The sequence below is a fragment of the Mauremys reevesii genome, linkage group 4 (genome assembly GCF_016161935.1).
Source record: "Mauremys reevesii isolate NIE-2019 linkage group 4, ASM1616193v1, whole genome shotgun sequence".
NCBI classification, from domain to species: domain Eukaryota; kingdom Metazoa; phylum Chordata; order Testudines; family Geoemydidae; genus Mauremys; species Mauremys reevesii.
In genome coordinates, this window is record NC_052626.1 from 16,865,918 (window position 1) to 16,890,351 (window position 24,434).

The following is a 24,434-nucleotide window of genomic DNA, read 5'->3' on the forward strand; positions in this document are numbered from 1 at the left end:
TTCTGGTGTCTACATTTTTAAAAGGCTGTTGAAAAATTGGAGAGGGTGCAGAAAAGAGCCACAACAATGATCTAAGGGGTGGAGAAAATGTTGAACAGAGAGAGAGAGAAAAACTTAAAGAGCTCGGTCTGTTTAGCTTATCAAAAAGCGTGAGAATTGAATTGATTGCAGGGGAGAAAATACCAGGTACTAAAGAGCTCTTCAATCTATTGGAGAAAGGCATAACAAGAACTAATGCGTCAAAGCTGCAGTCAGGCAAATTCAAACTGGAAATAAGGACAATTTTTTACAATTTATATTTAATTGATTCCCCCCCCGCAAAAAAAATTAAGAGAAAACAATAATAAAAAAAAGACAGTCCCCCCTCCCCCACAACAAAAGGAAAGGGAGGGAAAGGAAGGGGGCAGAGAAGGGAAAGTAGAATGACAGCTTGGTTTCCATCCATTAGGGATTAACCGAAGATTTCTACAGACTGCCTCCAAGATGTAAATTATTAGAGTGAGTCTTCCCTAGAACAACCTGTGACCCGGTGTGCCTAGCAGCCCGCACTGGAAATGCCAGAGCAGATACTCCCAAGACTGGTGGGTAACACTGAAGTTAAACTCCCCAACCAGTCACAAACTGTGCTCCTGATCCCCCACCCTGGTTATCAAGAAGCTGAAAAAGAAAATCACACAGTCCCCTTTATTGCATTCCAGTTCTTTGGCTCCCAACGAGCACCTAGGTCCAGTACAGTGAGAAGTTATTTTAAAAACTCTGCTCACTATACAAAATGTTCTTTAAAACCCCAAAGGGCCAGCCACATTGCCAGGTCAGTATTAGGTTGGCTCTTACCCAAAGTACCACGCTGCCAGCCAATCCTTTAGTGTCTAAAACTAAAAGGTTATTATAAAGAAAAAAGAAAGAACAAGATGAGAGTTGTTAAATGATAAAGCACTCAGATATATACAGAGACTTCAAAGTCCATATATCAGGTTCTTAGCAGTAGTGAATTTGCTGGCTTGAAAGTACCTCTGGAAAACATCCACAGCTTGGATGGGTCATTAAGTCCTTTGTTCAGAGCTTCAGTTTGTAGAAAAATTACTCCAGAGGTAAGAAGCAGGAATGAAGACAAAATGGAGATGATGCTGCTGCCCTTCATATTCCTTTTGCCATGTGGCTTGTACTTTCTGTGTCCCAAACACAAGCTTTACAGCATATGGCATCGAAAAGTCTTAGAGTTCTGTCCGTAGCAATGTCCCTATATGTCTTGCTGAGTCAGAAGGTGTACCCCTGGTTCCTTTCAGTGAGTTCATTGTACAGTTGACCCTTGATGGGCCATCCATCAGGCTAGGCAGTGCTGATGCCAATCTGTCTGGGGGTGTCACCCAGAAACAGCACAAGTTTGGAAATATCATACATTATCTATAACTTCCAATACAAGGCGATACAAACATATAAACAAGATTACCATACTTAGCAAATTATAACATTTTGACAGATACCCCACATGGCATATCTGGTCAGATTCCTTGCAATTTTATAATATTGGTATCAACACTATCATAAAGTGTCCCATATATTCCATACAGTGTCACACCCACTATGCAAAATTTATGCAGAAAGGGGTGTCCCTAGACACTGCTGAATGCATCAGAATAATTCCCAGTCCTGGACAATACAACCAGTCTTGGGAGTATCTGCTCTCCTTTTTGCAGCCTGTCCTGACCTTGGCATTTCCAGTGAGGGCTGCCCTAGGCACATTTCTTGATGTCTTCAGCTCAAGACTGGGTGCCTTTCTGGGCAATATGCTGTAATCAGGGGTTCTCAAATTGGAGGTCACAACCCCTGAGGGGGTCACAAGGTTCTTACATGAGGGGTCGCAAGTACATACTGCCCAGCTAGCTAAGTTTGCTGTGATGTATAAATATTACTTTAAATAGGGTTAAATATAAAAAAAGTATTTTTAATTTATAAGGGTGGGTCACACTGAGAGGCTTGCTGTGTAACAGGGGTCAGTACAAAAAGTTTGAGAACCACTGCATGTAGCCAAACACAAGTTATGTTTTAGTCAACTGCAAACTATTGGGGCCAATACAGGGATAACGGTGAAATTTAATGGCCTATGGTATGCAGTTCAGACTACATCTAATAGGCTCTTCTGGCCTAAGCCACTATGAATAATGAAGTTTTTTTGCAGGCATTTTGGAAAAGTAGGATTTTGAAGGAAGAGAATAAGGCAGCTTTGCAGAGAGCTCCTCCCAACTGTGAGGGGCACCTTGGGAGAAAACAGGAAGGTTCTTGTTTGAGAATTTAACCAATGGGTGAAGGAGGCAGGCATCATCAGCCAATTGAAGGTGGGAGTTGACAGCTCAGTGGTGAATGAGAGATGATAGGTAGAGCAGAGGTAGACTGAGAGGATCCTTGAAAGTACAGACAAGTAGCTAATGTTTGATGCCATAGAGACAAGGGAGTGAGGGAGGGGATGTAAAGAGGAGTGACATGGTCACAGCAATGGGCTATGAAAACGATCTTTGCAGCAGCATTTTGAATGGTTAAGAACAGGGCAATATTCATTTGTCAAGAGAGGAAGGTGTTGCACTATTCGAGGTGTGAGATGAGAGCCTGGATGGAAATTTTAGTTGTGTGGATGATAGGTGAAGCCTTGTCTAAGAGATGTTATGCAGAAAGAAACAGCCAGGCTTAGACATGGGAAGACCTAGAGAGAGGCCCAAGGTGACATCCAGGTGACAGGCCTGAGTGATGGGCAAGATGGTGGAGTGGTCCACAGAGACCAAGAACGGAGGTAGCGGGGAAGTTGGGGAGAAGGGGAGATAAAGAGTTCCATTTTTGTCATGTTGATCTTAAACTGACAGCTAGGCATCCAAGGAGATGTCAGAGCGACAGGCCACCATTTTAGTTTGGACAAAAGGAGACAAGAAGAAGATGATTAAGGTGAGGGTTCAGCATTCAGAGAGTTGGTCAAGATATTCTGAGCATCCAGCCTCTGAAAACCAAGCACCTTTAAGGTCAAGTATCAAATTGGGTACCCAAAAAATGAAGGCATTTTAAAATCACTACATATGAAATCTTGGCCTTAGAGCAAACTCACTTGAGCCGCTCACAATCTTACCATTACCATAGTATCTGAGCCCCTCTCAATCTTTATTTTATTTATCCTCATAACATCCGTGTGAGGTAGAGCAGTGCTATTTCACAGATGGGGAACTTGGGAGCAGAGTTACAAAGCCCCAGATTTTCAAAGGTATTTAAGTGTCAAGTGGACTTAGGCACTTAGGACCACAAGTCACTTTTGAAAATAGAACTTAGCCATCTAAGTCATAGAAACACCTAAATGCTTTACAAATCTGGCACTAAGGGATTTGCCCAAGATCACAGAGGAAGCCTGTGGTGGAGCAGGCATTTGAACCCAGATCTCTTCAATCCTAAACAAGTGTGTTAACCAATGGACGATACGTCCTCTAAATTAGAGCCACTGTGAGAAAGAAATTTATCAGGATCAGCTGCTCTCATGAGTTCTGTATCTGAATCAGAGCAAGAGAATAGCTTCCTATTGGTCTTTGGAGAACTGGTTGACAGACATTTTTTTCCCAGCAAAAGACTTCAAAGAAAATTAAAATGGTTCTTTCATTTTCTTCAACCATATTTTTTTGTTTTTGTTTAAAAAACTGAAATTCCACAAATTTTTTATTTTCATTTATTAAAAGAAAATTTTTAAAATTGGTGAAAATAGAAAGATTTGTATGAAAATTTCCATTACATTGAAATGACATTTTATCATTAAAAAAAAAAGGTTTCAATGAACATTTTTTGACTAGTTCTGTTTTTTGGATCCATTCCAGAACCAAATCAGAAAGAGGGTGAGCTCTGCTCCAATCATTTGAAGCTATATTTCCTGAAATTGAAACGAATACAAGGTTCATCTCTAATTAAAAGGAAGATTTGCTTTCCTTGTTTCTAATGCTGAGACTCCCCAAATGTCCTTGAGCAGGCCACATCTGTGGAAAGCTCCTCTAGAAGCATGTTCCAGCTGTGACTGACATAATCCCAGAGTCATTGAGTAAATATCCTTGAAGAATTATGGAGGAAAAGATTTTTTTAAAAATACGAGATTACTCAGCAGCACAGGAATGAAAGCCTAGAGAGAGGAGATGGACTAGAAACGACTAAAATGTGAGTAGCAAACACCCACCTCAGATGTGTTCACAGGCACTCAGTCAGTTTTAAAAAGGCTAAATAAACTGCTTTGCTCCTGAAATCTTAATGTGGTCTGAAAAAATAAACAGAAGTCAGATGAGTACATTACTTTTCATTTTTAAAAGGTTTTAAAAGACTGTTTTCTCCCAGGAAAGTGCTGCAAAGTGCTCCCACCCTTATTTATCACCCCTTAAATTACAGCTATCTTGCAGTAAAGATCTGAGGTGAAATCCCGGCTCCATTGCAGACAATGGCAAAACATCCATTATTTTCAATGAAGCTTAGACTCAAATACCCACACCTCCCCCTCACATGGATGTACAGCCCTACCCAGTGCTGGGTGAAATAGCTGTGCTAACAGTGAAATAAAGTTCATACAGGGTCACCCAGAGGGATGGGCAAGTGAGACAATTTGCCCCAGCCCCGCAGAGGCCCTGCGAGCCCTGGCCTGGCAGCAGTCTGGGTCTTCGGCAGCATTTTGGTGGCAGGGGGCCCTTCAGTGCTGCCGAAGATATGGAGCAACCGAAGGGCCCCCCGCCGCCGAAAAGCCCCGCGATTCCTGGCCTGGTGGCAGTCTAGGTCTTCGGTGGCATTTCGGCGGTGGGGGGCCCTTCAGTCACTCTGGGTCTTCGGCAGCTTTTCGGCAGTGGGGGGACCCTTCAGTGCTGCCGACGATGAGGAGTGACTGAACAGCCCCCCGCCATCGAAATGCCGCCGAAGACCCGGACCGCCGCCGGGTGCATACAAGCGCTGCAGCTCCCCTGCTTTGCCCCAGGTCCCCTGAATCCTCTGGGCGGCCCTCAGTTCATGTTGCATGATACTGCTTGGAGCTAGGATGGGATTTGAGGCACTTCCAGGAGATGGTTAATTGCCTGCTAGTTCACTTTAACTTAAAAGCCTAAATCAATTCACATATCACCAATTTTACTAAAATTTCAGGTCTCAGCAAGGGATGGCTTTGTGTGCTCTCCGTTTTGTCTTTAGGGGTTATTTCCCTGCTCAGCTCTCAGGTAAACTTTACTTAATGGCAAAGCTGATGCAGGAGTCCACAAAAAATGTGAAGCACAGCAAACATCATAGAGTCTGTACAACTGCTGCTTTATTGCATGAAAAGAGGAATGCTGGCTCAGAGGAAAAATGACAGTGGATAAACATCTTCAGGGCCCAGGAACGGAAAACATTTAGGGATCAGAGCACCAAAAAGTGAATTCCACAGATAGGTACATCTAGGTGTAGGGGTTTGGGCCTAAAGCAGTAACAGATGAAATGACACATGTGAACATAGCTAGTAAAATGGTCAGGAACACTCGGACAATACTACAGGCCAGGAACTTGCTGCTTTATTCCTCTACAGAACACAGTGGGGGAAACACCCACAAAGCAAACACGAAGTAACGGGCAGTAGCGGTAGAGCATGGCTCCAACCCATAATACTCTGAGTAATCCAGTTAACCCCTTGATATCCACTTTACTATAGTACAATTATCTGTGGCCCTGCGCCTTGTGTAATCACTGGGTTGGTCTACGGTACACTGCCAGCAGGGGTGTGACTGCAGCATGTGGAGCCATACCTGAGCTAGATTAGATCTGGCTAGTTTAAATAATGATAACAGTGGAGTCACAGCAGCATGGGCTAGCCACTCAAATACATTCCCAGGCAGAGAACATAGAGGCCTCCCTTGTTGCTGCCGGTTCACTGCTATTGTAATTTATTCAAGCTAGCTAAATCAAGGTAGGGGTACATTTGCTGCAGTCACACCTCTGATTGCAGTGTAAAATGCTCCATCATCAGAACTTTACATCCACTTTGCACTGGTGTAAGCATTGCCAACCTCCAGGAATGTCCTGGAGTCTCCAGGAATTAAAGATTAATCTTTTACTTAAAGATTATATCATTGGATGAAACCTCCCGGAATACATCCAACCCAAACTAGTGTAAGTAGAGTCTGAATGAGCTCGCCCCTAACATCTAGTGGTGCGCTGTGGAAAAAGACTTCAGGAGCTGATCTCGTTTGCCTGGAAACACCCACCCTGCTTAGGTGCTCAGCATGATGGGATTGCTTGCCCAAATGATCACTTGTGGCTGGTGTTGGATCCCCAGTCTCCTTGTTATTGGAACAGGAGTAATAAAGTGTTGTTATCCTTGTTTCGTGAACCAAGGGCGGCAGAACTGAACGTGGCATAACCCGATGGAGGGACTTGCCCTCAACTGAACGTCACTCGCTAGACAGGGGACATGGGTTCCAAAGCCCAATGAGTTGAGAGAGAGTGGGGATAGGGACTTGTATCTGATGTTGTGGGCCCTGTTTAAGGGCTTGAGACACTTAGATCTTTTCTCTCTCTGTGCTATAATAAAAATGTTAATTTAGACTTAATTGAGAGTCTTATCACGGATACCTATCTCTAAGTATTAGATCTACTTTAGGACAGTGTCTGTTTTGCAAGAGACTGCCCAGTGTACACCTGCAGTGAGGTGCCCCCCACTAACAGCTGAAATCACTGAGAGCTGTGTTAAGTGGAGGGTCCTGAAGACATCTTGGTGAGTGACCAGCAGGGTGGCTGGTGGAGAGGCATGGCCAGCAGGGTGGCTAGTGGAGAGACGTAGCCAGCAGGGCAACTGGTGGAGAGATGTGGCAAGTGGCCAGCAGGGCAGCTGGTGGAGAGATGCGGCAAGCGGCCAGCAGGGTGGCTAGTGGAGAGGGCCAGAGCAGAGCCCTGCAGAGAGGTATGGCAATTGGCCATTGGGGCGACGAGCAAATGCCCGAACAGCAAAGCATGTAAGGTGCCTTCTTACCCCCCCCCCCACTTCCACACAGGATGGGAGGTTAACTCTGCCGATGAACCTCTGAACTCTGGGGCTGCACTGGCTAAAGACAGCAACTGTGAGTGGAGTGCAGAGAAGGGACAGGCACATGAAAGGGACTTTTGGGTTGCTGGACTTAAGAACCTGAGGGAAAAGGACACTGCCCAGCTTATCTGGGGGTGGGTCTTTTGCTCATGGTTTATGTTTATGAACCCTAGCTGCGGTGTTTTCCCAAATTAATGCTGAGGTTCTTCCCTCCTTTTATTAAAAGGTTTTTTGCTACACTCAGACTCTGTGCTTGCGAGAGGGGAAGTATTACCTCCTGAGGCGCCCGGGGGTGATGTGTAATTGTCCCAGGTCACTGAGTGGGGGCTCAGGCTGGTTTGTGTTGTATTGTTGAAAAGGAACCCCTAGGTACTGAACCCAGCCCTTGTTGCTGCTGGCTGCACCTGGCAGAAGGGTTACATTGGCAATCCTAACTGGATCCTAATGAGGGCAAAAACCAGTACAACTAACTAAGTCCCATCAAGGATTGCTGACAGAACAACTTATAAACGGTGTGCATGGGACACAGTATGATGGAGACTGAACGGTGACATTCTCAAGCAGCAATGTTGAGCTGATGAAGGATGCCACAATGGGTCAAGGTGGCAGGCAGAAGTGGCAGCAGCCACTCCCTGCGAACACAGGCCTCAGCAAAACTCGGTCTGGCAGATGGCAGAGATTGCAAGGCAGCATTGCTTCACATTAGCTACGTGTGTTGCAAACTTGCTCTCAGTTACACGGAAGTTCCTGTTTCACTGCCACGTGGCTGCTATTCTGACTTTAAGGCAGTTGATAAGCAGAGAGGATTCATTTATCCTCTGGAAAACAAAGGTGGGTGACTAAAGAAGATGCTATGATGATACCTTTGGCATATAAGCAAATGCGCAACTGCTTAAACAGTGTTCAGCTATGCCTGGCTCGCCAACAGAATTCAAAGTCTGTTTCCAATAATTATGTTCTATATGAAGTTAATAGTTAGCCTTCCTCGGGTCCTTTTCAGGCCTGGGGTAATACCTTTTAGATGTGTGTTCATCACTTTCAGGAATGGGTTAGAATATAACAGCATGTTTGTCTTTTAGGAAATACCACAGGCTTCTCCTGGGACAACATTGCATGTGTTATAACACTTAATAGCAAAATCAATATGTTCTTTTCTTGCATTCTCTTGATATATGCCCTCTTTCCAAAAATCCAAGCACAGAGAAAACTGTTTCTCCTCCATTGAGGAAGCTTGCACTTTCTCCCAGCTAAGTCTCCACATCCACTTCTTTTCTTCTGTATCCACCACCTCTATTTTCATGGACTTGTGTCTATGAGCCAATTAAAACAAGGAGGTCTCAGCTTTACTGAGTACAGGCATCTCAGTTCCACAATCTGTCTTCCATTAAGAGCACAAGTACTCATCATACCTGGAACTCTTGCATGACTGCAGAACACAGCACCCTGCACAGTAAAGTCAAAAAACCCTTAATAACTGGTAAATGTTCTTGTATGTGAGCTGAAGGTGGAGATAGCTAGAGATGTTCTGATTCAGTTAACAACTAACTAACTAAATAAATAAAATACAGTTAAAGTTTTTAGAGAATACTAAGGATAAAACAAGTGAAACCTCAGTTAAGTGCATCATAAGTTGCTTGAAGAATCGGAGATGCTGCTCTGTTCTCTAGCAGACCACAGAGTCTCTCAAAATAAATATTTTGTCCTGCATATTTCTTTTGCAGGGACTTAGCTGTGTACCATTAGCCTATCTCCTGCTCGCTATTAAGAAGCCTTTTGATATTAGAGCTGGTCAACATTTTCTGAATTTTGTGTTTATGACAACATTTTTCATCAACATTTTGACTTTCATCAACACTTGTTTTCTTTCCTCACATAGCCACCCTCATATCACACAATGTAAAGATGGTTTTTTCCTGAGAAAAACTGTTAGCTATGATACAGCATTAAAACCTCTGACTGATTAAAGGTGTCAAAGTAATACAAAGTATTGAAAAAGCAATCCCCAGGTTTGTTAATTTACACTATAATTAAGGGTTTAAATTATAGACTCATGATGTTGCAAAACAATTTTTAACATGGATAAATAGAAAAATCCCATTGCTTCCTGTTCATAAAAGTAAAGACAATCATTGACATGGAGCGCCATAACCTGAGCTAATATTTGATCATACAGCAGTTTTCTTTTTTAGGAGTAAATTTGAAATGATGTGTGTTTGATGAGTGGTAGAAACAAATGTTTGTGGATTTCACCTGCTGTAGGTTTTGAACCATAGCTTTGTCATTCACTATCCATATTTCTTTTACATTTCTAGAGCACTTTCCATGTGAGGAACTCTTTCCATACAATAATTAAGCCTCACAATAACTCTGTGAAGTAGCGAAGTAACGTTACCGTGAGGTTACAGGCAGGGGGCTGGATCGTCAGCTAGTGTAAATTGGCATCGCTCCACTGACTTCAATGGAGCTACGCTGATTTACACCAGCTGAAGATCTGGCTCTCGTTCTGCATTGAACTCCATAGCAAAACCACCAGACTTGGAACAGTGAATTTAGGGAAGTTTGCATTTACCTGAATTATCCATATATCTAGTACATATATGATGCAGGAAAATCTAAAGCTATAGATCTGTTATTTCTTTGTATTAGGTCAGATCATGTCCAGACATTTTGGAGAAGCACCGATAAGCTGAGTCGCTCATGCTGAGAATCGGTACCTTTCTTACCTACTCTCCTTACTTGTTTCTTAAGACTTGTCTACTCGGAGCTGCAATGTGCACTATGGGGGTGATTTCTAAAGCACGCTTACATGTTGTGCACAGATTGTTCTATGAAGACTTATATAATAAATAATAACTGGAGATATACCAATCTCCTAGAACTGGAAGGGACCTTGAAAGGTCATTGAGTCTAGCCCCCTGCCTTCGCTAGCAGGACCAATTTTTGCCCCAGATCCCTAAGTGGCCTCCTCAAGGATTGAACTTACAACCCTGAGTTTAGCAGGCCAATGCACAAACCACTGAGCTATCCCTCTCCCCCACTTGCTGGGGCTTCCTGAAAGTTCCCTGATGTGCTTTAGAAATCCCCCTCCCCACCCCCACTCCCCCACGTACAGGATGCACCAGTGCTCCATTAGACTAGCAGTTCTCAACCCATGACCCGATTAGCACACAGCTCACCTGTATGCTAAAGGCTGGCTGGAGTGCTGGGGACTGGAGGGGTCCAGGCTGCCCTGCCAACCAGCGCAGTGGGGGTGGGGTCTGGGGCAGCCGGCTGGCCCACCCTGTGAGCTCTGGGGTCCATGAGCTCCATGTTCCAGGGCAGCCGGCCAGCCCGCCTCACATGGCACATGTCTGGGACAGCTGCCCGGCCACGAGAGCCCCGGAGCCTGGGGCAGCCAGGTGGCCCTGGTCCAGGGCAGCCACACGGTGGGCGTTTGGGGCAGGCAGCCGGGATGCCCCATGGGGCCCAGGGCGGGCAGCCCTGTGCGGCAGGGGTCCAGGTCAGGCTCTGGGCTGCCGCTGCCCTGCCATCCAGCCCCTGCGGCCCAGGTAACACATTGTGGGCTACATGTGCGGCCCACAATGTGTAATAAGCTGAGAACCACTGGTGTAGACAAACCTGTAGCCTAATACACTCAGATTGGATCCATTTCCTGCACTCTGCTTCCTCACAGTCTAAACCTTGATGCTAGCAGTAGAGCCCTCTTACTCTCCACTCCACACCTGCTATCCTTCTCTGAAGCCTGACCTCTCATTAAACCCACCCACGCTGTAGCATTCTAGGGCTGACACACAGCACAGACGCACTTCCCCTCAGAAGCCATGATCTCATCTCGGCAGTGATTTCAGTTCCAATTACACTTGCACACCAGATCACACAGAGGCTCTGTAGGAACTCAGACGATACAGTTTTGTGGGCTAGTTACACTCCTTGAGTTGAATCAATAAACGTAGCCTGGGGTAATAAAATAAGAAGCTTCTCTCTTTGTACTGTGGCAGAAAATAGCGAACAGACAGCCAGTGAGTAATTCCCTTTGCCCTGCTTCTTGGATGTATCAGTTTAAATCACAGCAATTCTGGGTTAGAGGTGGAGCATTGTGTGTACTGGCTACAGGTGATGCGATCTGGAAGCACTTATATTGGGTCACTCCTTAAGCAACCAAGATCTTGAAGTAGAGTTACCAGAATGTCCATCTCCCTGAGGACAGTATTTATGACACAAAAATGGAAAGCCCACCACCGGGGATAAATCAGATTAGCTTCACAAAGAGCCCAAACTGAGAACTATCTAATGGTTAGACCCCAGTTCTCGGGTAGGCGCTAAACAGTAATGGAAGAAGAGATGCTATTTTACATGACGTGCCCTTAAAAGAGATTCCCAGGGTCCCATTAAAATAATCCATCAACTGATAATTAAGTGGGAATAATGCCAGATAGGTGTTTTAAAGACACCATTTGTGTGTGTGTGCATGCAGAAGTGAAGAGAGATTCAGGTAATGATACTGGTATGAGAATGCTGCTGCAGTCCATTAGATGGAGGTGTTATATTAATATACAGCTATAATCCAGTAAGCACATAAGCTTCTGTGGATTTCAAATAGAATATCTTCAGGGTTTTCATAATAAATTTAATACTTCAAAGAGACATTGCCTAATGGCATTCAGATATTATAGGGCTCGTGCTTCCCTACAGGAAATCAATTAAAGTTGAAGCTTATTGATTTTAACCCATTTCTTCATAGTTAAACCCTGACTTTGAACTCCCTTTAGAAAAAAACCCTGATCTATTCTCTTACATGACTGAGGTAGAAATAATTTCTAAATCAGATCAGATGAAGAAAGGAAATGTTAATTTAGTGGTTTTTCTCAATTTTAAAAATCAATATTCCATGTAACTTCCTGTAGGTGAGGAACTATTAGAAAGACTGAAAAGCTGGGGATGTATATCATTTTGTACATGTATAATTTATAGGGCTTAAAAGGGACTTTGGTGGTGCATAGCCCTGGTGTTGGGCCTCTGAACAACGATGACTTAATCATGGTCTACAAGTACCTACATGGGGAGAAGATATCTGACAGCAGTGGGTTCCTTAATCTAGCAGACAAAGGTATAAACAAGACCCCGTGACTGGAAGCAGAAGCTAGATACATTCAGACTAGAGCGAAGGCAGACATTTTAAACAGTGGGGGTGATTAACCATTAACTTACCTGTGGTGGATATGGTGAATTCACAATCACTTGAAGGCTTTAAATCAAGACTAAATATCATTTTAAAAAATGGTTTAGCTCAACTACAAGATATGGGCTTGATGTAGGAATCAGTGGTAAAATCCTTTGGCCTATGTTACGCAGAAAGTCAGACTAGCTGATCATAATTGTCACATCTGGCCTTAAAAGCTATGAATCTGTACTTTCCAATCCACATAAAGTAAAAACTATGGAATTTGCATGACGATATTGAAACAAATCTCATATTTAACTGATTTGATTTATAATAACTTTGTAGTGTATAGACTTTGTGAAATAACCATTACAGACTAGTAATATCCAGTATGCCATACTGATGAGTGCTTAGTATAGAAGGACAAAAATATTAATATATTATTTTTGGTAAACATTTTGTCATAACACAGCTCCAGTAAATAGTATCAGTGGCCAGGGATGATTAATTTACCTGTGAGGAAGCAAGTATAACATAATATTGTTTAAATGATCAGTGTAATAAAAAAGGTATCAAAGGTAAATGTATAATTTATGCTTACAGAAAGCTATAGGATGTGCCATGACAGGGGGCACTATGGAAATTAGAATAATAGCAGAAACAGCACTGAGCCCAGGTCCTTTCGTCCTGTGCGGAGCATAATGCAGGTGGTAGGTAGAGATGCAGTGTAAAGATGATTTAAAACCACTCTTCTACTCTCCTGTCCTTGGGCAGGTGTGGGATGTTCGCTCCCCAGCATAATTGACAGCAGCTTCAGGGCTGCTCTAATTTACATCAATAGATATGGTCCACTAAGAGCTGTTCTACCAGCTGTGCTCCCGACTCACCCCATTTCACCTCCAACATACCTCCTTTAGGGGGCAGACTGGGGATAAAGGAGAGATTTTTTTGCACTGTGGAGCAGGGACTGAGAATCTGTGCCAATAATCCTCCAACTCTGGAAACAAAATCAGCACTGGAAATAAATCCCAGAAGTCATTACTCTGTCTGCTTCTGATACGAAAAGATAAAATAGAGCTCTGTTTAAAAAATACACATACAAAATAGACACAGTATGTTTTCATTTTCAAAATTATGAAAAGAATAAAACATGAATTCTCTTCTGTAAACCTGACAAAATATTATTTTTCTTGTGAAGATTAGTATGTAATATAATATCACCAGTAAACGTCAGAGTAAGTGTAATTAGATGTAACTGTAATGTTCCATAGCTATGAAAAATGTTCCAAATACACACTAGTAATGAGAAAAACTAAAGCTTCAAGAATATTTTTTCCCAGTGATGAAGTTATTTAATCCTTATAGTACAAACGTGCTATAGATGAGTGTAAAGGAAATGTATGCATTGAGTAGTGTTGTAATGTACATTATGTTCAATGTAGATACACTATATTTTGTATTTGCAGTGAGTCTTTCACTCAGGGACCCCAAAACATTTTGCAAAGAGGAATTAAGCATTCTGGTATTCCTGAGAGATAGGGATTGGATTGGTGCCTAAAGTTAGATCTCTAAGTCCTTATTATGGCATAATGTAATAATAATTAGGGCCCTACCAAATTCATGGTCCGTTTTGGTCAATTTGATGGACATGGGATTTTAAAAATTGTAAATGTCATGATTTCAGCTATTTAAATCTGAAATTTCACGGTGTTGTAATTTTAGGGGTCCTGACCCAAAAAGGAGTTGTGAGGGGGTTGCAAGATTATTGTAGGCGGCGGTTGTGGTACTGCCACCCTTACTTCTGTGCTGCTGCAGGTGGCGGCACTGCCTTCAGAGCTGGGCCGCTGGAGAGCGACAGCTGCTGGCCAGGAGCCCAGCTGGCCAGAGCCTCCGCCAGTTGCGGGGGGGGGGGGTCGCAAGGTTATTTTAGGGGGGTCCTGGTACTGACACCTTTACTTGTGTACTGCTGCCTACAGAGCTGGGCCCTCAGTCAGGAGGGGCGTATAATACGTATGGGGTTGAGTATAATACATACAAAATGAGTTTGTTGAATTGGCCCAGCTTTGTAAGTTAGTTTTTGGATTTGATCATTTTAATTGGGCATAAGGGAAGGGGTGGGGGGGGATGACAGGAGTAGGGGATTAGTAAGAGTAAGGGAGCAGGAAAAGACAGGGGGAGGACTATCACAGCTTACTGCCTATGTAGTTGCTATCACCAGCCAGGGTTCGGTAAGCCCTAGAGAGGATAAAGTGCAGGTGGATTTCTTTAAGGTAGGGGAGACCAGGACATGACGTGTTCTGATTTTCAGAGAGAACTTCAGTAGGAGTTTTGGATGCTTGGCATCCTGTATATGGAAATTCATATTTGACCATTTGGGCCTGTGGCCAATTGAGTGCATGGAAGTGCACAGAAATTACAAGATTTGCCCACGGACACAAAGTGACTCAGTGGCAGAGCTGGAGTAGAACCCTGAAGTCCTACCTGCCACTCAGCTACTCTAGCCGCTGTCCCACACAAACTTCATGTTCAAGGATTTTTTTGCATAAAAGGAGAGCATAAACTCCACCTTATTTCTTTGTTTGTTTAGAAAGACTCATTTCCTCCAGGAATCCAAGCTTTTATGGCTGATTTCTAAGGTTTCAATTTGATGATTATTATTTTTTTTTTGATCCATCAAAAACTCCCCTGTAGTTTCACTGCATCAGATCTCTGGAGGTGCCTGAAGAAAAAGTTAACAGAAAATGATGACATCACAAGAGGGCTACTGTTTGCCTCCTTCAGAATGGCTGGGAAAGCAGCAGGAAATACAAGCAGAAGCACAGCATTCTTGGTAGAAACAACAGTTCAGAGGACATGAAGAGGAGCCACTGGGTTCTCCATTGCTCCTGGATGCTCTGCAAAGGACTGTGACAGATGCAGCTGCCCTTAAACAGCCAGGGAGGCTTTTGTCTCATCGTTTTGTGAGCAGACACTCATGTGTTTGCAGGTTGCAGTCTATGATAACCTACCCTAGAATCTTTGCAGGTGTGTACGATACTTAGAAGCAAGGCTGCCCTAATTTGCTTCTTCTTTGGATCTTTGTTCTGCCATGCTTTGTCTTTAACAATACTGCCGGCCCCCAAAAAGCAGCCCTGCAGTGAAGTGATCATGTTATTTTTACTGCCTGAGGTGCATTCAGAGACCAGCTGCCTCGAAAAGACAGGAACCTCTCTACATACCTGCCTACAATGGGAAATTGAAATGCCTGAGATTTTTCTCTTGACTGCTCTCCTCCCCCTCTTGCGTCCCCTCCTCCCCCCAGGATTCAGTCTGCCATATGGAGCAAACTTTTTAAAGGGAGGAAATAATACACCTATGTGCCGATCTGAATATATTTTCCCAGTTAAAATATGTGCTATTTATTTACATACACATATAGCAATGCATACAGATTCATGGATTCATAAGATCAGAAGGGACCATTATGATCATCTTGTCGCCCTTTCTGCATAACACAGGCCACAGACTTTAACCCTCTGACTCCCGTATTTAATTTAGATGAATCTAGACAAAAGCAAATTCAGAATCAAGGACGGAAGAAAGAGCCTCGAAGTCGCTTACCAAGGCAGGCCCCATCTCTCCCTCTTTCTGGGTTCACCATCATTTCCCCCTGCATCACCCCTGGCTGAATGTCATGAGATGAGTGTGTCTCAGAGAGAGTATTGTGTGCCCCACATGCCTGAATCTCAGTTCAAACGGCCAAGGTTAGGGGAGGACAGACATATGCCTGGATAATGAGATGAAAAGCAAACTGCAGTCATACAAATCATTTAATAGAAAGGAAGGATCTTTTCATAATTTATTAAGGGAAACATTAATTGCAGTTTTCATTTTAAAAAAAATTGTTTCAATTCTTTATCGATGCAAAGACAAGTTTGAAAATGAGGCCTAAGCATATCTGAGGTCTGTGTGAGTCTGCAGAGAGCCGGAAACAATAACTCCAAGAGACGTGAACTTCCTCATTGATCATAATTACAGCTGTTCTAAGGAGAAGCAGGGCCATGGTGTGGGGCTGGGACCATGGCATTGGGATGTGCCGAGATGCTGCCAGTGCCTTATGTAGACCTGCATGTAATTATCAACTTCCCTTTTCATGTTCCCCAACAAACACAAGAACATTATTTTTCTTATCCTGACTGAAGTAGTTTGGGTCCACACTGAAAACCCAGGGCCCCAAAACTCCTAAACTTTAAAAAAATTCATCGTTCAGGTCCATCTTCAGCCTGAGGGTACCAGGACTGAAATGTCAGGGCTCCTGAGACAAAAGTAGGAAGGAAACTGTCAGACACAAAGGAGGGCATAAAATCTGTACAGCTAAGGCTGTTCTAGGGAGTTTTCATACAAAGGCCATGAAAGTCGAGAACAAGTGCCCCAAGGAGCTCGCCTCTGCTGGCTCCTCCGAAAGTGGCAGTGAGATGAACACCGTTGCTGATAAGATCCAGCATATCCCGGTACGTGTTTGAGCTGCTGTATGTACCTAAATGCTCATCCTCTTGCCGGTCAAATTGCTATCTGGGAGAGAAGGTTTCGGAATAAACAGGTGAATTTTATTTAGGGGGAAGAAAGCTGTTGGATTCTAAAGGCCAGACTTCTTCTAAACTCATGAAAACCGATTAATGTGATTTGTGGTTTGACCAGGATTCCTTCTTACATTGATCAGAAGCCAGGTGCGGTGCCAACTTGTTCTTACAAACAAGAAGGCTGGAGGATTTATTACTTGCTATACAAACCTCCTCAAGCAGCTGAACAGTTAACGATTATTCACGCTGCCTTTTTTTTTCTGCTCTTCAAATTCCTCATTCATAATGTATGAGTGATGTCATTAAAAAGCAACATCACAGCTGCTAACTAAACTTCGTAGCAAGGAATAATGTTACTTTTCAGTTACATATGTGCTCAGAAAGGGAGCGAAACAGCCTTGTAGAGGTGAGGAGTAAAGTGGAAGATGTTTAACGTCATGGAAAAGGCTTCGTAGGATTGGCGATTTGAGATTCGCTAGGAGAGTTCTGAGAATGAATAAAAAAAGTAATCCCCTGTGGCTATCTACCCTTTCCCCCTTTCTCTATCACAATAAGGCAGAGTATCCCCCGCCTCCCAAATCAATATCACATTAACTTCCCTTAATAAAAAAGATTAGCCCATGCAATGAACAGGAACCTTCATCTCCCTCTGCAGAATTTTAAACTCTCCAGTCCCTGACTGTTTAGAAACATAATTATGATTATTTTAAGCCAAGATGGAAAGCCTTGGTTTTATCAAATGGAAAGGAAGATTGTCTTAAGGCTTCCAGACTTAAGCTCCTAGGTTTGGTGTTTTCATTGCTTAACTATACTGGGGCTGATCTGGTTAAACAGATTAAATGAATGTGCATTTAACCTGACAAAAAAGAAACTCTTTCAGATGAAAAAGGCACTTTCCATTTTTCATGGGTTGTCTGAATCTTTACAAGCTTTGCTCCTACATTTTTCTTTTACGTTTAGCGATAGGCGAATGAAAGGAGCCTGTAGCATAAAGCTGGCTTTTAATTTCCAAATATCTTATTTCTTATCCTAGGCTGAGATAGCTGCTTATTCTTTAGAAGTCATCTCACACAGCTTTGTTCCATTGCATGACTTTGTTTCGGGAGGGAGGGGGGGGAGCAATGGCTGAGTCCAAACTGATATGAAAAATAAATCACCTCTCTATGAAAGAGAGGGCATTCCCTCTGGGCATGTAGCAATAACTCCTTCTGCAGCCATCTAAGCCCAAGCCGGCTTGCCTGTTTAACCATGACGAACCCAAACTTGCAAAGCTAGGTACCACTAAGAAATGAGGGCCTGATTTATCTTCCCTCTTTCGTTGGCTTTGCACCACTGGGACCCCACTGCTGTCAGTGGAAGTGTTTCTGGTTTATGCTGGTATGAAAGGAGAACAGGGCCCCGAGGGTTCATTATTCTTAAACTTTGAATCAAGTAGCTAAGATGGGATGAAAGGATCCCTTTATGTTAGAAATTCATAGTTTATTTTCAGTTTCATACATGAAACAAAGCAGTAACAGGGTCTTCTTCAAAAATCTTGTTTTAAGGGTTTAATTGTGTCTCAGAGGAATAAAGAAGGTTCTCCTCCCCTCCCCCCAGTAACAGCTTGATTTGCATTGGCATCACTCATGGCCTTTTTTATAGTTCAGTGTTGATACGTGCAAAGTAATGCACACTGGAAAAAATAATCCCAACTATACATGCATTAGATGGGGTCTAATTTAGCTATTACCACTCAAGAAAGAGATCTTGGAGTCATTGTGCAGCAGCAGTCAAAAAAGCGAACAGAATGTTAGGAACCATTAGGAAAGGGACAGATAATAAGACAGAAAATATTATAATGCCACTATATAAAACCACGATATGTCCACACCTTAAATACTAATTTCTCATCACCCCTCTCAAAAAAGATACACTGGAATTGGAAAAGGTACAGAGAAGGGCAACAAAAATGATTAGGGGTATGGAACCAATTCCAGGATTCTCTGCATGTGGCTGGAAGGCTTTCCTGCTGAATCACCCTGACATGCAGTGCCTGAATGCTGTCAGAATCAGGGCCTGCAACACAGTGACTCTCTGGGCAACCCACTGAGTGCAGGTGGCCTGTAGGGGGCTGCCTGATTGGCTACATTGCCTGATTGGTTGGAAGAGTCAGGAGACTGACTGGCTCTTAAACCCAGCAGCAGCTCTGATGGTGCTAGGGTGACCAGATGTCCCGATATTATAGGGACAGTCCCGATATTTGGGGCTTTTTCTCATATAGGCGCCTATTAACCCCCCAACCCCCGTCCTGATTTTTCACCCTTGCTATCTGGTCACCCTAGATGGTGCCTATGTCTGCTTGTTCCCAGCCCTACCTCACTCCAGGTCACCAGGTCCTGCCCCTCGACTCTGATTCCTATCTTTTAACTTTGGCTCTGCTCTTTGGCTTTGACACCTACCCTCTGACCCTGATTCTAGGCTCTAACCATGAGGCCTGACCACCTATGTTCTGGTCACTGACAAACTGCTCTGAGGTTAGATGAGGTGTATTCGGTTAGCTTGATATTAGGTGTAACAAGGGCCAATTTTTCAAAAGTGCTTAGGACCTGGCATTTCTGGGCCCAGTATGCCGAGGGCTTTTGAAACTCAGGCCCCAGAGGGTACATGTATGCATTTTGTACATTCTTTGGAATAGGTAAGAACTCTGCCTGCTTCCATCCATATCTGTATTGCAGGGGGAGCTCATAGGAGCACAAGTCCCACTGACTTTGTTACCTTTTGATGCTTTTGAAAAATCTCATCCTTAATCTCTAACTTCTTTAAAAGAATGTAAAAGAGTTTCGCATTCTATAATGTGCACTAACACCCCCAACAATTTCACTTTGAAAACACTGTTTTGGAATGCTTATTAAGAATAATGCACAGGGAATGATCATGTGGATTTAGCTTTTTAAAGTAAAAAGCATTAGAAACCCCTACACTTTCTTGCACTCACATTTTTAAAAAAATGAACGAATGCACTCAAAAGACAAACATAGTGCTCTTGTGCTATGCCTTTTGAATACCAAATTTTCATCTGGAGTGAATCTTTTCCAGCCAAATTCTAAATCCCCTGAAACCTGGAAATTCTGATGTGTCTTTTCTGTAGTTTAGCTGTACCAATGGACGCCACTGTGAAAATATTGTTACCTTTAGTCACTGTGAGTCCTGCCCTCTCCTTTCTTACATTCAGGTCAGCATAAGAAGAGCTTGAAATGTAAAACACATTCCTGTGTGACAATGAAAGAAAAATCACTTAGAAATTGAAGTTACTCACTCAAACAAGTCAGACTGACAAATTGCCTCTGCTGTTTCAATTCATCCACATAATGGATCCTCCATTCCCTGGCCAGTTATAGAAGAATAATTATCTCTTCCAGATCGACTGCCTTGGCTTCATCATAAATCAATTCCTTCCTGTCCCTCCCTCCCCATTTTTATCAATGTAGCATTCCCATAAAACTTTCTATGTCCAGATTTTTAATTGACTATGAATCTGATGACAAAAGTGAACCCCAAAGACCTTCATGAACCTCAGTGCCGATTCATTGTTCAACCAAATGCCTTAATTTCATGATATACCTGACCAAGTTAACATGCGTATTCCTCGCTCACAAGTTCACAGAGCTTGGAACAGAAAAAGCTGGACATTGTACTTAAGAGAATCTATCCGATAAGCAAGGCTGCTAAAGCTCAGATCTGCAGCGAGAAGTTCCAGCCCTTTGAAAATCTCATACATACATTGATCTAGCAAAACACTTAAGCATGTGAATAGTCCCACTAACATCCTGCAAGAGTCCCAGTGGAATTACTTATGTTCTTAAAAGAAAGCACGACTTGAATTCTTTGCTGGATTGAGCCCTTATATTGGGCATTGTGTATAGCCAGGTTTTAGAAGCTTTGCCCCAAATGTGCCTGTTCCAAAGCCCATTGAAGTCAGCGGAAACACACCTATTGACTTTAGCTCAGGCTCAATATAGTTACCTGAGGAATTGGAAGACACTCACAACAATCAGGGGGGGAAAAAACAACCCAAACCTGTGAGGTCACCTTGTCCATGCCCTCCACGGTCAATGCAACATTGAGCCTCATGCTATGTTCTTCAATGTGTTGTGTAGCTTCAGGGTATGGCTACACTATAGTGTAAGTCAAATCTACATAAGTTATGTCACTCAGGGGTGTGAATTAGCCGTCCCACTGAGCAATGTAACTTCTGCCAATTTAAGCACTGGTGTGCACAGCGCTATGTCACAGGGAGAGCGTCTCCTGCCAACACAGCTACTGCCACTTGCGGGGGCTGGAGGAATTAAGCTGATGGGAGGGCTCTCTCCTAGGGCCAAAGCCTGAGTCTGGGAGAGCTACCACTGAGCTCCATTGGGATTTGGATTCGAGGAGCGCCTTGTTTGCACTGCACGGTATTTTAGTTAATGGTAAAACGCTGTTACTTTCTGGTCTGATTGGCAGAATCGAAAAAGCCTTTAAGCAGGAAGGCAAGGGAATAGAGGGAGGAGTCAAAAGGAGAATGAAAGGTGACTCCAGCTCCATTTACCGTGTCTTGGATTGGTCATTTTTGACCCAGCACTAGCTGTTTCCAGAGGGTGTGGCCAGAGGGTCCAGTCGGGTGGCGTTCTTTAATTTCCTTCGAGAGTGTTCAGAATGAGTGTGGGCTCTGGAGGATATTCAAAGGATGCTGAAAAGAGGCAGATAGAAAACAGCACACTGAGTCTGCACACTATATTACAGCTGCCTACAGCAGCGTGATGATGAATTTAGTGACGTTATTTGCAAGCTTTTGTGATACATTCCTCTGTTTGTCAAGCTTCTGAAATACATATTTTGTGCTCACTTTTTCTCTCCTCCTGCCTTGTTTAATTAGCTGTCTGCTGCGAGAAAAGCAGATAGATTAATTATGCTTGCAGCAAAGGCACAGGTAGGTATGCTGTTATTTTTCTTTGGCTCCCAGACAGTTATTCTAACCTCTGAGTGGTGCAATAAGGATAAATCACTAAGGTGTGGAACCCACCTTGATTGTATTTGCTTGCTTGTTACACAGAAGAGAACAAACAGTTTAGCTTTAGGCTTGATCGGTCAAAGTGCTCAAGCTGCAGAGTAGCAATAGTGATTATGATATTTCGCTATGTTCTTGAACCTCCCGAAGCATCAGAACTGTCTGGATTTTCACCTTCTATTTTAGTTACCTGGCCACATTCCCTGCCCCTTCCATTGCATGTTGACCTTTTGGACAGTATGTATAGGATGGATCCCTCCTAAAGCTTCCCTGCCAGAGCAGTTGAATTGATTTCTCGTCAAGGTCTTCTTCCCCAGACATTTGTAACTGCCCACCACCACTGACCACTAAGATCCCAGCATAGTCCTCTTTTCTCCTTGCTAGCACACTTGAATTACAGCACACGCTCTTGGCAGAGTTGCCTTGTTTCAATCTGCTTTTCACACGGTTGGCCTGAGTGTTTCTACTGCAGCACCATAGTCTCTGTCCTGTTTCATCTTTGCTAACTAGTTAGGGTCTAATCCTGCCATCCTCTCTCAAGCAAATCTCCCACGAAAGCTGTGGGGGTTTTGCCTGGGTAAGAATGGCAGGATTTGGCCCTACACAGAGCTGGGATCTGGATTTGAGAGGATCAGACACAGAGTGTTTATCACTATTCCCATCTCTGCAACAGGCCAAAGTCAAGATCTGACCCTTCCCAAGCTGTCTAGGTCTGGGATTTGTTCAGGGCTGTTCCTAGCTCCAGGACATTTGTGTTTAAACAGAAGTTCTCATTTTTTACCCTTCTCTCGGGACCCGAGTCATGTGGTCAGCTAGCCGAGGCCCTTACAGTCATTAATGCTGTTATGTTCACAATGCCGCTGTAAGTAGGGAAGTGCTGTTCTCAGCATTTTACACTTAGCGCAGAGAGGCTAGGGCCCAGACCCTCCACGGTGTTTAGGCATCTCCCTCCCATTGACTGCAGCCAGTTGCATTGACGAGGAGTTAAGTCCTTACACACCTTTGAGGATCTGGCCACGAGGGACTTGTTCACAATCTCACAGCACATGTGTGGTAGGGCAAAGAAGTGAACTCAGATCTCCTGGGTCCCAGGCTAGCAGCTTAACCACCATCCTTCCCCTCTGTTTGCAAAGCTAGTGTTTGTGACATCACAAACCTGTTCACAGTGATGGATAGTGATGTCACAAAGCTGATTGATTAGGCAAGAGGGACAAAGCCAATTGTAAAGGAGGCAACTTGATGTATCCACACAGCATGGCAAGGAAGTAAAGGGAAAAAATAAATGCCAGGATTGCCTCTGGAGCTATCCTCTAGTCATCTGGTACAGAGGCTGCGTTAGGTGAAAGGTTACATACCACACGTAGTAGTTCTGCAGTTTTGTATCTGAGTTCCTTCAGAACTCTTGGGTGAATACCATCTGGGTCTGATGATTTCTTATTGCTTAACTTACCCATTTGTTCCAAAACCTTCCGCTGACACATCAATCTGGGGCAGTTCCTCAGATTTGTTACCTAAAAAGTTGTGAGGGAGATTCCTACAGCAGAGACATTGGGGGCAAGAGCCTCCCCCTAGGAGCTGGACCTGCTGCTGGCCACTTCCAGGGTGCAGCGTGGTCGGCAGTGTCAGGACAGGCAGGGAGCTGCCCCCAGCCCCCCAGCCACTGCTGCCAGGCCCACCCCCCTGCCCCAGCCCTGCCCTCCCTCTCTCCCCTCCCCCCTCCCCCACCCCCCCCCCCCCCCCCCACCCCCCCCCCCCCCCCACCCCCCCGCCCCCCCCCCGCCCCCCAGCGCCGCCCCCCCACCCCCCCCCCCCCGCCCCACCCGCAGCCTCCCCCCCCCCCCGGCCCCCCCCCACCCCCCCCCCCCCCCCCGCCCCCCCCTCCCCCCACCTCCCCCAAGCCCCCCCCTCCCCCCAGTAAGAGCAGAAAGGAGGGAGGAGGCGAGGAGGAGGCCAGCCCCCTGGGAGGGGGGGGAAATGAGCCTGCCATGGGTGAAAGGGTGGGGCTAGCCCTCTGGACTTTTGTGTGTGTGGTGGTGTGTTTCTGTTTGCTCTGGAGGTGGCATGCCCAGTCCATGCGGGGTTCCTGCAGGTCCACTCTGCATGGGCCACAGTGAAGGCCTTGTGCATGTGCACAGAGAGGAGACTCCCCTCACCCCTCACACAGTCCAGCTCACAGCTCACCAGTCCAGCTTTGCTCAGCACGCCAACTCACTGGCAGCTCTTATTTCCAAAGAACTGGGCAGTCCTGTGTTGTGCTGTGCATCTAGAACACACATTTCTAGACTAGACAGGTGTGGGGTACCCAGGCCAGCAGGGGGGAGGGCAACAACAGGGTGTGTGTACCCAGGAGATGGGTGAGAGGACTCTCAGACCTGCTGCTACCTTAGCAGGGCAGGAAGGCAGTACAGAGGAACCAATCAGCAGCAGCAGGCCAAATCAGGCAGCAGGGCAAATCAGGCAGATCACTGCACAGGAGCCAGCACAGCAGAGAGCAAAGGCAGGGGCAGGGAAGGCAGCAAAGGAGGAGAGAGGAGGAAGAGCAGAGAGGCTGAGGAGCTGAGAGAGGGAGAGCTGCGGAGCTGAGGGAGAGAGGAAGTGAGAGGCTGAGAGAGGAGGAGAAGGAGGGAGGAGGGGAGGAGGTGG

At 44.6% G+C, this 24,434-nt stretch overlaps 1 long non-coding RNA gene across 2 annotated transcripts in view; it reads right to left on the reverse strand.

The window, feature by feature from the left end:
- The window catches only part of LOC120405313, a 38,728-nt gene extending 15,811 nt beyond the window's left edge, over positions 1 to 22,917 (reverse strand). The window contains exons 1-4 of one of the 2 annotated variants that reach the window (XR_005598484.1): positions 22,792 to 22,917; positions 21,333 to 21,473; positions 19,934 to 20,013; positions 16,921 to 17,251 (exon numbers count right to left, since the gene is read on the reverse strand). This is a non-coding gene — a long non-coding RNA (uncharacterized LOC120405313). Of the gene's footprint in view, positions 1 to 16,920; positions 17,252 to 19,933; positions 20,014 to 21,332; positions 21,474 to 22,791 lie in introns of those variants that run through there. The other variant, XR_005598485.1, reaches the window with a different exon arrangement.
- Positions 22,918 to 24,434: the final 1,517 nt, after the last annotated feature.